Source organism: Triticum urartu, chromosome 4A (assembly GCF_056163025.1).
Source record: "Triticum urartu cultivar PI428250 chromosome 4A, HENAU_Tu73, whole genome shotgun sequence".
Classification (NCBI taxonomy): Eukaryota; Viridiplantae; Streptophyta; class Magnoliopsida; order Poales; family Poaceae; genus Triticum; species Triticum urartu.
The window spans coordinates 197451759-197468666 of NC_141876.1; positions in this window are offsets into that span (position 1 = coordinate 197451759).

Sequence of the window (16908 nt, forward strand, 5' to 3'; positions counted from 1 at the left end):
GTGGAGCTCATTTCTATATGAAATGGCAGCCCACGTGCTAATTTGAATGCGTGTAGCGGTTGTTTACCTACGGAGGTCATGTACCACGTGTGCACGAAAAAAGTTCGACTTGATGCATTGGCGCGTTATTTTTTAATAAAGTTATATCGCTCAATGGCACGTACACATAATATAAAAGGATTTTCATGGAGAAAAAGGTAGTCCACTCCACAATATACAATGGAGCCTGCCTGCCTGGGTTTGTCTCTCTTCAGAGTATCTCACACAAGGTGGCATTAGCCTCTCTCTCTCTCACCGTTGGTCACTGATTTGGCCGCATCCCGTCCACCGGCGGAAAGGGAGGATGTGCATCGTTTCTCCATTCGACGGCACCGAGGCAGTACATCCCGATCTGCGGTACCTGCCGTTCTCTCTAACCAATCTCCGGCGTGGTAGGGCCTATGCCACCTGCTCGCTGCCGCAGTATGGGCAGATCCCGCCCGCCGCCTCTCACCTAGTTACATCCCGATGACCCCTAGGTTTCCCCTCTGGCCTTGCTCCACTTCCCATCTTCCCACGTCACTGCATGTGGAAAATCTTGCATGTGGATCTTCCATAGTTCTTTGCCTAAAACGTAGCTCGTCCGGCGTACTTTCCATATTGCAATCTCGTCCTCACATCGTTTTAGACAAACACAACCATGTTGTTATCTTCCCTTAGGACAAGGAATATGCTTATTTTTTGTTTTCGTATGTGTCATCAACTGTTATTGGCCAGTAATTGTTTCCTTTCTACCTATTTTTTGCAAACAGGGTTATCCATTTCACCTTGTTGCTATTGCAACCTTTTGGTGAACTACACAAATCACTTTTTTCTTAAGAGTGTTTTGTGCAGTCGTACTAAAATGTCACACGGGCAACGTCTCGACATTTCAGTGCGACTGCACAAAGGGCAAATGGTTTTGCTCTATCATCCTCATCCAACTCCGAGCCTAATCTTCTCCAACTATTTGCTTAATCTTCTCCAACCAGTTAGTCTTAAGAGAGACTGCAAAGGTGACGGTCTTCTATTTGTGTGTTTATTGTTTCATCAATAGTCCTCTATTATTTTAATCACACTTAATATCTTTGGAACATGGATGCTCAACTCTATTTTAGTGGAACTGCACAAAATGATCGGAATGTTGCATGCTCCAGACAGCTACTTTTTTCCCAACATGCCTTGTTGATTTAGATAAAGCTGGGGGGACGTTGCTGCCAATGAAAGCATGGATCAATTTTAATTTAACACCTTATCACAACATTGTCTTCAATTATGATGTAAATATTAGCTCTAATCTACTAATCATTGAGATGCATTAGCAAGGAAGTTAGTTTTTTATTGTTTCCGAAAGAGCATGGATGGCAAGACGCATGAAACAAAAGTTGAAAGCTCAGAGAATTGTACAATTTAATGTCACTGGAAAATTATTTGTATAGTACGTCAATTATGTAAACAAATGCTAGAAACTTGATAGCATTGTCAAAAGCCTCTTGAGCATCCGGGTCCATGTGCCATGCACGAAATTATACTTCCTCCATTCCTAAATATTTTTCTTTTTACAAATTTCAAATGGACATATTTTAGAGTGTAGATTCACTCATATTTCTTCGCATGTAGTCACTCATTGAAATCTCTTAAAAGACAAATACTCTGACGTATATTTAAGAACAGAGGGAGTAGTCCACAACCGCATGGGAGACTCGGCATGGTCATTGCACCGCACTAATAGTGAGTAATGAGCAGTCAAATTATAAGCCCCACCTTTCCCACTGTAAGTTGCTCGGAAGTAGCAACCATCAATATGCTCTTCTTTGATTCCACTCATAATACTCCATCTGTCACTGTTTATATAATGTGCTTAAAAAACAATCTCTGGGACCAAGGCGACTAGCGATCGGCCTGAAAAATAGCATTGGTAGATATATCACGGCGTCTATTAATAGAGTAAATAATGCGTACACACATGCATGCAGTGCTTCCACCCCGGGTACACACATCCATGCACTTACTCCACTCCGTAGTACATCGAGAGAAAATTGTGGACTTGATTGCGGTTACCACGCCCTAATTAATTAAGCATTAAACCAAACGCGTCTAAAATCTCTCTAGTGGTGGAAATGCACGGAGAGAAATGCATCAGAATGAAGCGCGCCCTGTAAACTGCGATGGAGGGAGGAGTAGTATGAAGGTGCAAAACCAAGTACACGTATGGCCAGTCGGTCAACGCATTTCCTCTTGGCATATCACTGACATGTGGGACCGAAGTGTGAGCAAACTGATCTCAATTGACAGCAAAATGGCCAATCCAATGTTCTTTGAGAGAGACGAGGAGCGAGAACACACAGACGGGTTCGCACGGAGGCCAAGATATATTCGAACATGGTTGATCGATATCATCATTACATGTTTGATGTTTTAAATACTACTATTGGGCTGCCGTTTTCCGCCCTTCTCCCGAATAAATGTGTACTTTATGAGAGCTTAAAATAAAATAAGAGTACAGATGCTCCACCATGCGGTTCGAGTAGTAGTACTACTCGTACTACTAAACCTTGCGCTTGGCTGTTCACCTCTTCGTGAAGTTGAACAATGATGGTACTCCGCATGTTGGGTACTACAGCGTATGCCCCTGGCAATCTGACACCGAATGAACTACTGCATGTCCACCGCCTGGGTGGGTGTAGGTTGCATTAGTCAAAAGGCATAAGCGAGCTTCACCTTGTCTTGCAAGCTTCTCCTCGTTCTATGAGTTGACGGGACACACTGAAAAGTAGTGCTAGTCCATACTCCCTCCTTTCCGGCTAATATGGCTTAATCTTTTTGGCGGGTAAATGAGAGAGCTTTATTCATATATAAGCATTCTTAGGACGATCAGCCAAGAGACTAGTCACTAGGAAGCGAGGTACCCCGCAAAAGAAGAAGAAGGAAGCAAGGTGTTTTTCAAGCCAGCTCTCGGCCAGATTCATAGTGCAGCAAGCACGGTTCGCACAAAGATGCGCCGCAATGTTTGATGACCTGTTTACATGCTGAATAAAAAAAGATAAAATATTCCCGAGTGCTCCTATTTGTAACAGGATATGAGCCAGAATTAAGCGAGAATTGTGGCGAGTGTTCCATGCAATCAACTTCCATTATCACATGCGAGAACCCTCGAAGAGAACCACATGGGTTGAAGATTGCTTTATCACATTTTAAAACAAGAGTGCAGACGCTTCTCATCCGGTTCCTAGTAGTAGTACATACCAATATAGTAGTAGTAGTAGTAGTGAACTTTGCGCTTGGCTGTTTTCCTCTTTAGGATGTCAAACAATAATAGTACCAGTATAGTGTATTCTTCTGGCAATCTGAGGCCGAATTAACTGTTGCACTTGCGCCGCCTGAACGAGGGAGAGCTTGCATTAGTCAAAAGTTTCTCCTTGTCCTGCGAGCCACCGCTTGCAAGCTTCTCCCGTCCTGCAAGCTTCTCCTCGTTCGGCAAGTTGACGGGACACAACAAAGTAATGCTAGTTCATACTGCCTCCTTTTCGGTTAATATGGCTTAATTTAAAACGAGATAAATGTATTGTTTGTCACTATATATTTGTAAAAATATGGTCGGTGGACTTTATAATACGATCATTGCATTCAATATATACATTTTCCAGTGTTTATACGGTCACTAGCTCACCCTAGATGAGTATGTGTGTGCATGCACATGTAGGTTGAGCACTTGAGCGTGACCGTGTGTGTTCCGTCGTGTGCTTGGACACGCATGCATTAGGGCATCGCGCATGTTTTTGCGTCCATGTATATGTGTGACTGTTGCATGCATGCACGAGGTTGCAGTCCCTCACATTCACATGTTCATAAGTCAATGCTTTGTCAAAACGTTGCATGCTAGGTTTAAACATTCATTGTTCACGCATGCATTCCCGATATTAATACGTTGGTATAGACAATTTCTTGAGGAAAACGAGCATATGAATTGAGTACAAAGGGGACCAATAAGCCAGGACGGAGGGAGTACCAGTAGTGAACCGGAAGGAGGGAGTAGGTACTAGTAGTACTACGTAACAACATGTAGTAAGAAAATTCCTCTATGCGCATCCTGTCTACGTGTCATGCAAGAAAATAGAGATAGGTACAAGTGAGACTCAGGAATAGTTATACACGTAGGGGGAGTACGTGTAGGGGCCACTAAGGAGCAGTCAAATCACATAGTAAGTTAGTTGGAAGAAGCAACCATCATTTCACTCTTCAATGACACGTACTCAATATAAAATGGTTGACATGGAGAGAAAAAGAAAACCACTATATATACACTAGCAGGAGCCTAAGCTACAAGCCTGATTGCTTGGGTTGCTCTCTTCACAAGCATAAAACGACGGTGGCCACACTGCTGGTCACATATCCGACCTGATCCCGCCGCTGGTGAAAGGGAACGATGTTCTATGTAGACGCGGTCGACATCGGCGAGGGAGAAAACCCACAGTCGGTGCATCCCAATCGGCGGTCCCTGTGGTATGGGCTGATGTCGCGTCCCAACCGCCCTTCTAGCTACATCTTGACGTCCCAGGTACATATTCCTTTTGGAGCCGGCTTGCTCCACTACCGCAGCTCCCCACGTAGCTCCATCTCCATGATGATCTTTTTGTACTTCTATCGGCTTATATTTGTGATGAGTTTATGTCTCATTAACTAGTGCTAGTACTATTATTCTAATCACACTTCTTCAATATCTTTGCCATCAGGGATGCTCAGCTTGATTTTAGTGGAACTGCACAAAAGCATCGTATGATCCAAGGGTGCCAGCCGTCTTTCGTTCAATAGGTTCTACCTAGTCAGGAAATTAAATCATGTTTAGGGTTTAGGGTTTAAGTCGTAGTGACCCCATCAGTAGTTTTTCTTTTGTACACGCTCTCACATCTTTTTTCTTTAGTTGTGAAGTAATATTGGCTATGATCTGTGAATCATTGAGATGCATCAGCATGCGTGTTAATTTTCCTTTGTATTTGATGGAATGTTGTAATGGGGCAACCTTGGAGTAGGAATGAATATGGAGTGTGTCGGCGTCCTGGGCATGGGGGTACCCAGACTTGCCTGCCTGCGGCCCAGGGCGTGGCTCCACCAACAGCCTGGTACAGCCCATCTTCACCAGCAACCACTCAAGACCCTCACGAGGGGCGAAGCCTAGCAAGGGGCCAAGCCTCGCGAGGCGGACGACACCAAGACCTCCCCAGGGGTGGCCTCGCTAGGCTGGCTCCTAAGAAAGCGGAGTTATCTATGCAAGGGGCACCTCGCGAGGTCAACATGACATGAGCCATGACGACCAAGGCCAGGCGGGCGCCAGCGGGCGCAGAGTGCCAGTTTCCTCTTTGGTGCTAAGGAAGCAGGCGTAGGCGAGGAGTCCCAAGTTATCAGGCAAAGGTTCCCATATCGGTGCAACAAGACCAAGATCAGCACGACGGTAGGACGGAGGTCAGCGCGAAGCCCATGGTAGCATCACCACCAGAGCCTTTGGCAGGCGAAGTCAACCTTTTGTCAGGATAACTTGTACTAGTTCTCTCCCTTTGAAATTGGCCGTTGTGGAGTCCCTTCCCGCCTAAACATTTGGGAATAGGACTAGGGCCGCTATAAATAGGGCTAGCCACCGCCATAGCAAACAGGGATCATCCGGACCATCCTCATGCACACCAGCTCATCGAGCTCAAGAACGTCTCTCCTGAGGAGGCTGTTCATCCACTGTACTAGTTCATCCTTAGCCCGCGAGGCAATCCACCACACCACACTTGAGTAGGGTATTACACCACAACGGTTGCCCGAACCAGTATAAACTCTCGTGTCACTTGTTCCTTCGGTTCGGCGAGCTAGGCCTTGAGATCGTGGCGAGAGTGAGCTAGGGAGAGATCTTCATGCGCACCCTAGTGTTCTAACCTCAAGGATTTTCCGGAACCCGCAATCCGACAATTGGCGCGCCAGGTAGGGGTGCGTTGAAGCCTTTCTTCCATTGATTCACGCTCCACTCCTCCACTGCATCCATGTCCGACGCTCGCCGAGCCCATGCTGAGCGTCGGGCAGCCCTTGCTGCCAGCATCGCTCAGACGGCGCCCGTTGGCGGACCTCCCAGACGTTCTCCATCACCAGCTGCCAACGCCGCCACCGGCCCGGCAGCAAACGAGCAGCAAGCTTCATCGCTGCACCCCTCCGTGCGATGGGACGGACGTACCGCCACCTCGTCGCTGACTCGGGCCGGCTCGTCGTCCCACGCTCATCACGTGCGCACGGACGCGCAGGCCGCGCTGCTCATGGCACGCGAGCTCCTGCGTTACTGCCCGGTCGATGACCTCTACAATGACGCAGATCAAGGAGCGCCTCCGCGGCCTCCGCATCAAGACAGCACGCTCGCACCAAGACGCGCGGCTCACAGAGCACCTCCGCTGCCTCCGCATCAAGACGGCACCCTAGCACCAAGACGCTCGGTCCCGCGGCATGAACCACCACGCCGGGCGCCTGCGCACGAAGAAGGAAGCTGCTGAGAAGTCCTGGGGCCGCGAGAAAACGCTCCTACACTCCCAGCACCATTGCATCAATGTCGCGCGCTACCTGCGGCGGCGGTGCGTGGATACCAGGATCAGGCTCCGCCATTGCGACGGGCTCCGGTGACCACAGCGGGCTGCCGTGCCTTTACTCCTAGCTGCACAGTGGCGTCTGGCTAGGCAAGTTCAAGCCATACCTGCCTCCGCGCTAAGACGGCACCCCCGACCCCGTGGAGTTCTTGCAGCTCTACAAGCTGAGCATCAAGGCAGCCAATGGAGACGAGAAGGTCATGGCAAACTCATTTCCCATGGCCCTCAAGGATGGCGCGCGCTTGTGGCTCCTGAACTTGCCTATGGGATCGATCTCCTCCTAGGGCGAGATGCGCGAGCATTTCGTCGCCAACTTCCAAGGCACTCGCAATCGCCCGCCGGCCGCGGACGACGTGCGGTGCATTAAGCAGTGTCACACCCTGATTTTCATGCCACAACACTTCAGCTAATAAATCATGATAACAAATGCGGTTTGACAAAAACTTTTGAGTGTTTTGGTCTTTGCTTGATTTGATTTTTGTTTGTTGGTTGCAAGTGCTCTAAAAATCTAATAAATCCTCCAACTCTTATACTCCTACCCCTTGATCCAAAACTTTGCCCAATGATCATGGCATGTGTATAAGACATAATAGTATTTTCTTACAAAAATATTTTGGCCGAAAAGTATTTTCCAAAATAGCTTTTCCAGAACCCCCTGAATTGAGACTTGAACTACAAGTACTTAATGAAGGGTGTAAAAATCTTTCAAAAAATATATTTAACTCTGATTAGATATAGGACTCCCATAAACCACAAAAATATGATTTTAAAAGTTACTTTCCTATTTTATTTAAAAGCTTTTTCTTAAGGCCAGAAATGGTCTTTAATAGGTTAAAATTATTTTAATGTGTCGAAAATATTTGAGAAAATTTAGGGAAACTCATAGGACATATATTCTCCATTTATAGGAGTTTCAAAACAGGGTCATGTTCAAATTATTATTCAAATCCCTCAAAAACCCTTTCTGGGCATTTCAAGCTTTTGGAATATTTACGAAGGAAATATTCTCCATTAAATCCAAGAATATTCCACCATGTCAAAAAAGGCATACTTGATGAGCTTGACAAGTCTCATGTCATGGAGAACAGTATAACCCCATGAAACCCTCTCAAAACCATTTCTGCCCTTTTTCAAGTTTGAACAACTTTGCACTACCAAACATGTCCAAATGATCTTAAAATTTGTACACATGCTCAGATGGTCTAATCATTCACCTAGGACAAGTGGCACAAGTTGGAGAATAGGATAACTTGATCAAAGTGCCTCAAAACCCTTCCTGTCTGGAACCAAATTTGGACAACTCTACAATGTCAACTGTCTACTTTTGACCCCAATTTTTGTGAGCATGCTGTAATACCCAAATAATGACACCAAACCAAGTGGTGCATCAAGGAGAACAAGATAGAATGGTCAAATCTAGCCAAAACTTTTCTGCCCATTTCTAGGGTTTATAAAAGTTGCATTGACCACTTTCTCCATTTGACCTCAAAATTGGTGGGAACTACTAATTTGTAATGCCTCTCACTCCTGTTAAGTTTCAAAGCAAGTTGAGCAACTTAGATAGCCCAAACCATTATCAAACACCTTCTTGCAGAATCTTATAATTCATGTTTTGGCCAGTTCCATTTATCCCCGTGAGTTGAAACTCCACGCACACCCTCATCTATTCCCTCTTAACCTCCCACGAGGTTTCCAGCCCGAAGGGAAATGCTTGAGGGGGTGAAACCCCATATTCCCTCTATGGCTAGCTGCATTTCTCCCATTTTCTCACCTCTCTCTCACTCATGTCGGGTCCTAGAGCAGCCACTGGAAACAAGTGGACGCGCGGGTGCGCGCAAAAATCCATGGATGCCGGCCATTTGCATGCTCTGGAGCGCGTGGCAAAGCACCGGAGCGTTGACACCTCATCCCTCGACCACCTCGAGCCTCCCACTCATGACAGCTGAGGTGCCTCGACGTCCGCAACACTCCACCGTGTTGTCCCCCTCCTTCCCCTCTCTCTCTCACCCCTAGCTCAGCCAATGCACGCACCCACGCTAGGGACCTCTTCGAGCCCGCCCAGCTCCTCCTGGCGCCCTACTCAACTCCCACTAACGTCGTAGACAGTCCCTCTCCCTCCCTCCTGGCTGCCCGAGTCATTGTTGTGGCCGCCCGTCCGCCATGTCCACGGTGAGCCGTGGCCTCGCCATATAAGGCCGCCCCTGACCTCCCTCTAGATCCCCTTCTCTCTCTCTCTCTCTCTCTCCCGTGCACCCCCTAGACCAATCTACACCTCCTCCCGTGCCCTCCAATCTCGTCCATGGCCAGAGCCGAGCCGCTGACCACCGCCTAAATTCTCGTTGTCCGGGCCCCCTCCTCCCCACCTATGGGTTACTTTGCATATCCACTGCCCCGATGAGCTCCCCCGCACTCTGGTTACTCCTCCCGATGGCTGGAGCACCGTGTCCGCCATCGCCATCGGCCACGTCCGGCACGGATGGCGCTCTCCATGAGAAGGTCCTCCCCGGCATGCGTGTGACCCATGGATGGAAGCACCTCTCTACGCTGGTCACACAAGTGGGTAGAACGTCGCCAGGGGCGCTCTGTAGCCCCGACAGGAGTCACTCCTCCCCGTGGCCGGAGCGCGCGCGGGAAGATGAAGACGGCTTGTCGCTGGGCCCCGTGCATCAGCGACCCAGCGGGCGGGCCTCTTCGTTTAAGTGGAGACGGCTTCGGCCGGATTCGCTTCCCTTGCTCAAAGTCACACCTCCATGAATACGCCTATGACGTCGCTCCTGTCGCCCGCGCAGCCGAGTAGCCAGGCTGGCCCACTGCTATCTTGCGGCCGTGGGCTCGATAAGGGTAAAGCCATTTTCCTTTGCTTTTTCTTTTCCAGATAGCTTCTAAAGTCTCGAGAGAATTCAAATAAAGTCCAAATTTGATGATTCAAATTTGTAGTGACTCCATAAATCAAGTTCTATTTAATGAGCCATAGTTAACATTTTTACGTTGCTTGGTTTTCACTAGATCCTTTAAATAGGTCATTTATCCACATAAGTCCACTTTAAAAATCCATAGGATATTCATTTGGAATCCAAATCTAGTGAAACCAATTTCTAAATATTTCTAAAATCATGCCTGATTTAATGGGTACTTTTCATCATTTTTATAAAAAGGCATTGTGTGGAAAACTTGCAGATCCATTAAATCCATTTATTCCATCATATTGAAATGTTCAGAAATATCCACTGATCCAATTCCAATGTAGCCACTCTGGTTATTTTTCATGTAACCAGAGAAGTCCTAGAAAAGTCAACTTCATAATTTTAGAGCACTTTTATTTTTGCCTTGTTGTGTTGCTTATTGTGATTGTTTCTGATGTTAGTTGACAGAGCAGATGGAGTATTTTGAGAAGGACCAGAAGACTTGAAGACTTTGATGAACCAGGCAAGCAGCCCTTTGACCATGTCTATGAAACCCCTTTTTATGCATGCCATATAGCACTTTATTATTGTTGCATCAGAATCATGATGATATGGTAGCCACTTCGGTGGGTTGCCTTCGTTTCCTCCTTGTTGATACTTGCATTGTGCATGACCCTACCTTCCTATGAGGGTTATGCCGGTGGGAGTAGCTAGGTTGCTAAAGTAGATGCTACGCAAATGGGATGGGTATATGCATGGTGATGGATACAAAAGTATTTCCAAAGACTTATTTGAAAACCCCGTTGGGTGCCACTAATGCCCAAGGGAGATGATGAGCTAGGTAACCACTTGACAAAGAAGTGGTGTACCGGAGCGAGTTGTGTGATTGTGTTTTCAAAAATGGATAGGTTTAAGTTGCGACCGTTATTCAAACATTACATGTACAACCACAATACCCCTTATGGGATGGGGCTTTGTTGATTACTTTGGTCAATACTAGAAGGGAGCCCGCATTACTAGTGGTGGGAGAGTATGAGTTACTCTATCGATACGGAGTCGTGCCAGGTAGGGCGACTATGGCTATTTTAACATACACCGGGCACACCATTGTGTCCCCTCTCTGATGGTGCGATCTCAAGTGAGTCTCGTATGATGTACATCGTGAGGAGAATGGCCAACAAGTGGACTCTTTGTTAGTGTTGTCAAGGGAAAGATAATGTTCGGGTGCTTACCTCGGGTATGTCATATACCACGAGTCATGGCTTGACACGGAAGTTCCCTGAGTCTTATGGGTAAAGCGTCCAACCTCTATAGAGTGTAAAACTATTCGAATAGCTGTGTCCACGGTCAAGGACAGTTGGGTTACCACTCTTGGGCTACGTCCACATGTTTAGAAACCAATGTGTGTGTTTGGATAAGTGGGAAGAACTACTTGGGTCAAGTCAAAGGGCTTGACATGATTGAGTTGGGTTGATGCCCACTCCATTTATATTGATATCTATAACCAGTCCCTATGGTTACTTGAATTCATATGATGCATGTTTTACCAATTGTTGAACATGTCATAGCTCAAAAAATTAGCTTTCTGCAAAATTTACCTATATCATGCATTTTTGTATCTTGAACCAAAACATGGGTTGCTTGGGAGTACATTCAAAGTACTCATTGGCTTGCCACTGGTTATTTTATTGGCCAGGCATGAAAGGACATGATATAATGAAGAGTACCTTGGTGACAAACGTGCGAGCTAGGACACTTCCCAGTCAGAATGCCTATAGGATTAAGGCAGATGGCATGGGTCCAAGTTATCGATGGAGATTTCTGCTGTGAAGTTATACTCAAGACTTGACAATAATGGTCATAATTTATGTAAGATGGTATGTATGGATGAAGGAATCTTGTTATTCAGCTTCTGTGTGTTCAGTGAGCATTGATCTCTGGGATCACTATACACATGCATTCGGTGATCATGACTTATGAGTCGGGGTCCCCACAGAGCTGGTATCAGAGCCATCCTGACTGCAGGAATCCTTAGTTAGCATGGTCTTTAGTTAGGGTAAAACTATTTTCAAAACTATATATACTTCTCTTCCCTTCTGAGTTTTTCAAAAACTAGAGATATATTTTCCTTATTGACCTATTCCCCTTCAAAACTATTCCGATCGATCGCTAGCACCCTCATGCCCGTGACCACTAGATTACTTGTAATCCTCATGGAAAACCTAGAAGGAAAACGCCTTGCCAGACGTTCGGTCACATCCTTGTGTTGGTGGGAACGACACCTATGGGACCACAAGAATCCCAACTACGGTTGCGGGGCGCGGGGTCGTGAGAAGAGCGGATCAAACAGATAGCACACGGTTCGTTTATCCAGGTTCGGGCTGCGAGGATGTGTAAAACCCTACTCCTGCTTTGGTGGATTGTATATCTGTGTTCTTGAGTTAGCTATGGGGCGTGAGGAGCTCCAAAAAGCCGAATCCTCCTCCTGGTCGCCTCGGGCCTCCTTTTATAGGAAAGGGGTTGCCACAGTGGCACACAGGAGGTGGAAAGGGTATAGTGATGTGAGGTTATCCCTCGCATTACATGACAAGGCGCATTTAATGCGTCTTGCTCAGGTGTCCTTTCTTTATCGGGGATGGGGGAGAGCCCTGTCTTGTCCGTCGCTGCTCCCTCTCGTGTCGACATGCGCCCTGGCCAGCGGCACCCGCAGAGCCATGTAGGCAGGCTGGCAGCTGAGGTGGCATAGTGGTGGGTCTCCACGAAGATCCGCATGCCGCCACGCAGGTGCCTGCCAAGCTGGTTGGGTCGGCAGCTGCATGCGAACGACGGTGGAGGTTTGACTGGCATGGGCCTGATGGTGACCCTACGGGTGTTCTTGGGAAGGGCCTTGCCGGGGCCCCGGCAAGGCTCTTGCCGGGGCCCCGGCAAGGCTCTTGCCGGGGGCCTTGTGGTCCTCCTTGGCTGGGATCCCGCCAAGGATCATCATCTTCTAAAGGGTGTATCTGATCTTGAATGTCTTCACAAAGTTCTGCATGCCACCACGGGGATGTCTCCCGAATCATTGCCCCATGGGGGCAGTGGACTCAAGGGTGACTCACTCCGTAGGTGTGGGGCGAGCTGCCACGGCAAGGGTCTTGCCGGGTTTGCTAAAACCGCCTCCCGGCAAGGATCTTGCCGGGGGGGTCCGCTTTGTCCCCTTTGCTCTTTGTGGTCTTGGTCTTGGCGTTGTTCTGCTTCTCCTGAGCTTCGGCCTTACCTTGGCTCACCTCCCTTGCCTTGCTCAGTGTGGTAGTGCCCGTGGCTCAGACTACCCATGCACATTTATAGGGGTACAAAAAGTGTACCCCTCTTTTTGTACACCGACAGGAGCCCCCGGGCCTGGGCCACACGTAAGCGCAATCGCGTCGTTGGGCTAGGCCCATAAATGGTGCGCGGGCAGGCGGGGCGGTTTTTATCGCGGTAAGTCTCTTCGCGCGCTGCGCTTCCCATGCTTCCCACGCGTGGCGCGGCGTGGGGAGGCGTGTGTGACGTGGGCGGCATGCGTGGGGCTGAGCTCTGCATGCATGCGTCACATCGTAGTAAAGGGGGCGGTTCGTGCCTTCCCCATAAATGGAGGGAGGCGTGGAGGCGCGGCCCATTTACTGAATGGGGCCGAGGCGTGGTCTTCAAGGCATCCACTCCCCACGATCACGGGGTGGGGAGAGGTCGCCTCACCCATCGCCTTGGTCCTGCACACCTGCCACGTGGCTCTCATGCGCTTGGGGTGGCGAACGGTGGAGGCGGGAAACCTGGCCGCCGCGGGCTGGGGCGGCGGGTCGGCCCAGTTCCCTGCGCCTTCCGCGTCTTGATTGGCTGAGCGGGGCGGCCGAGCCCCCACCCTGTTCCTTTATAAAGAGCAGGATGGGGGGAATGGCGTCTCGCATTCTTTTCATCTCCTCCTTCCTTCAGCTTCTGCTCCCTCCTTCCATCCGCCATGGAGAGAGGGAATTCGGGTCCTTCAATGGTGGCGGCGAGGGTCGCCACTCGACAACGCGTCCCTCCTTCTCCTGCACCCGCGGTGGCAGAGCCAGCCGCGAGGGGAAGGGGGAGGGGGCGAGGCCGTGGGCCAGGTCGAGGCGGTCGGGGAAGAGGAGGACGGGGCGGCGCGCCGGCCTCGCCTCCTCCAGCAGTTCCTCCCCCCATGGAGGGCCACGTTGGGGATGACCCTTGCGAGTTCTTCGTCAGGCTGCGCCGGCCGCCTCGCTGTCGCCTTCGTCTCCCGAGTCCATTCGCGCGGGAGATGGAGCTGGATCTGGCGGAGTCGCTGCGGCTGCACATGAGGGGCTGCGGGATCAGTGGCACGCGGGTCCGCGTCGACTTCCCCGCCCCTCACGTGATGTATCTTTGTCGGGGATGGAAGACGTTTGCTCATATCCACCGCTTGACGGAGGGGCTCACTCTCCATTTTAAGCTAATGGAGGGTGGCCTTCTCTCCGTCAAGGTCTTCGGGTGTTTTGGGACCCGTGCAAGGTGCTGCGTGGAGAGCTCTTCTGATAGCGAAGACTCCTCCTCGGGCGAGAGTGATGAGGAGGACAACGGCAGCGACGACGAGGGTAGTAGGCGGCAGGATGACGAGTCCGACTAGGTGTCGGGCGCCACTCCGTGCGGCACTGGCGACCCCATCATCCGCGTCGCCGGCTCCCTGAACTTCTCGGGGTCGTCTCCTTGGGCGGCTGGCGTTGGGAGGCTGCGGAAGAGGAAGAGGGCGGGCGGCAAGGCTGTCAAATCAGAGTACGCGGGCACCGACGCCTTCGACACGTGCTGACGTCCTGCCGCCTCGTCTTCGAGCTCTGCTTCCGGCACCACCATCACCATCCAGCCTTTGGACGGCCACCAAGATGTTCTCTTGGTGTCTTCTGCCACCCGTAGCTCGCCTAGGCGCTCCTTTTGTCTCTTTCGTCTCCTTGACCTGCCTTCTGAGGAGAGGGACAAGAAAGGGATTACAGGCACCTTATCTCTTTTTAGTTTGTAAGCCTTCGGGCCTTGGCTGAATTTAAAACTTGTAATCCCATCATTCATGTTTTTCATTCCCTATGGACTGTACCTGAGTGGAACGTCTTTAATGAAAAAGGGATGCTTGTCGGGTCATTTGTTTGTGGGTAGAACCCATGACAAGGAGTAAATCCTTGATATCTTTAAGATAAACATTTCCTTGCCCGGCAACAGGCCTTGCCGTCTCTCCACTTCTCTCGACCTTTCTCACACCTTTGGCGGAGGCAGGGATGAGGTGGGTTCAGGCTCCTTGTTTCATCCTCTCGCTGCCGCGACTACGACCAAACCTGGCCCCAGGAACGAGCCCTAGGGCCTAGAGTTAGGGGAGCACGGTAGCTTTAGGAAAAAACGAGGTTTCACATACCTCAGTCCATAAGGGAATGCATGATAAGGGATGAAGAACTTATCTGAAGCTGTAGCCCCCAGCAACTCTGGTTGGCCGTGGGTGAATCTTTGCTCTTGCAGCCCCCGGCAATACTGGCTTGCCGGGGTCTAGACGATGGTTTGTCCCTCTTCTCTTTTTCGTCCTCAAGTGATCCGGCAAGGATATCTACGAGTCCCGCGAACCAAAGAAGACGAAAGAACGACAAAGAGATGCACACTCTACATCTAAGCTAGGGATTAGTCGCCGCTAAGCACTATCAACCCTAACCAAGGACGAGACTCGACCAAGCATGCATGCTATAACTTAGGGCGCCAGCGCTTCACTTATTTATGCTCAGGGTCTGCGCTTGGCTTTGTACAAAGGGTTACATGCATCATCGGTAATGCTTGTACAAAAGGTGGCTTGCCGGGGGCCAGGCAAGCCGCGCCTCATGGGTAAAACTTGCGAAGATGCTCAATGTTCCAGGAGTTACTCACCGGAACGGCATCTTCGGTCTCTAGGCCGACTGCGCCGGGCCTGGTGACTCGTATTACCCGATAAGGGCCTTCCCACTTTGGCGTCAACTTGTTGGAATTCTTGGCCGATTGAACGCGCCGAAGGACAAGGTCACCTTCCTCAAGGCTTCGGGCATGAACCTTGCGGCTATGGTAGCGGCGCAAGGCTTGTTGGTAGCATGCTGCTCTCACAGATGCCCGAAGACGATCTTCCTCAAGGAGCATTGCGTCATCTTGCCGCAGTTGCTCTTGCTCAAGCTCATCATAAGCGAGCACTCGAGGTGACCCATATATGAGTTCAGTGGGGAGAACTGCTTCTGCCCCATACACTAGGGCAAAGGGTGTTTGGCCGGTGGCTCGATTTGGCATCGTCCTGATTGACCAAAGAACCGTCGGCAACTCATCTATCCAGCGCCTTCCACTCTTGTGCAGCCTGTCAAAGGTCTTGGTCCTGAAGCCTCGTAGTACTTCAGCGTTTGCCCTCTCAGCTTGACCATTGCTTCATGGGTGAGCAACGGAAGCGAAACAGACTTTGTTGCCGAGGTCTTGGATATATTGCATGAAGGTGCGGCTTGTGAACTGTGTGCCATTGTCGGTGATGACCCTGTTGGGTACACCAAAACGGCACACTAGTCCCTTGATGAACTTGACGGCTGACTGAGCTGTGACCTTCCTCACTGCCTCCATCTCCGGCCACTTTGTGAACTTGTTGATTGCAATGTACAAGTACTCAAAGCCCCCGACAGCGCACGGGGAAGGGCCTAGTATGTCGAGCCCCTAGACCGAGAAGGGCCAGGAGAGAGGAATGGTTTGAAGGGCTTGAGCTGGCTGATGAAGCTTCTTTGAATGGAACTGACACGCTTCACACCTGGTGACTAGTGTCGTCGCATCCTGGAGGGCGGTGGGCCAGAAGAAGCCTTGTTGAAATGCCTTGCCGGCAAGGGTCCTTGACCCAATGTGGGATCCACATATGCCTCCGTGTATCTCCGCCAACAGCTCCAGTCCTTCCTCCCGGGGGATACACTTCAATTTCACACCGTTCGGCCTCTTTCTGTACAGGACGTCATCGATGAACTGGTACATGGTAGAGCGACGGGCTACTTTTTCCGCTTCTTCCTGCTCTTCAGGAAGTTCCCCTGTTTGGAGGAATCAGACAGCATGCCGTGCCCACGCTGGAGCCTGGGGCTCGACGGCGAGGACTAAAGGCATTTCCTCCGCTATAGGAGCGGTTGTCTCGACGGCAAGAGCTTGACGCTCCACCGGAGCTCGCCGTCCCGTGGCGGGCTCAGTGTCCCCGGCAACATCCTTGCCGGCGGCTCTGGGGGGCTCGGCGGGAAAGTACTTGCCGGGTCATGATTTCCTCCTCTTTTTCTGCTCTGTTGATGGATCAACGGATGGCTGAGTTAGCTGGAGCACAAAGGTACCTGGTTCCACAGGCAGCTTGAGGGCAGCGCATTTTGACAGGTAAT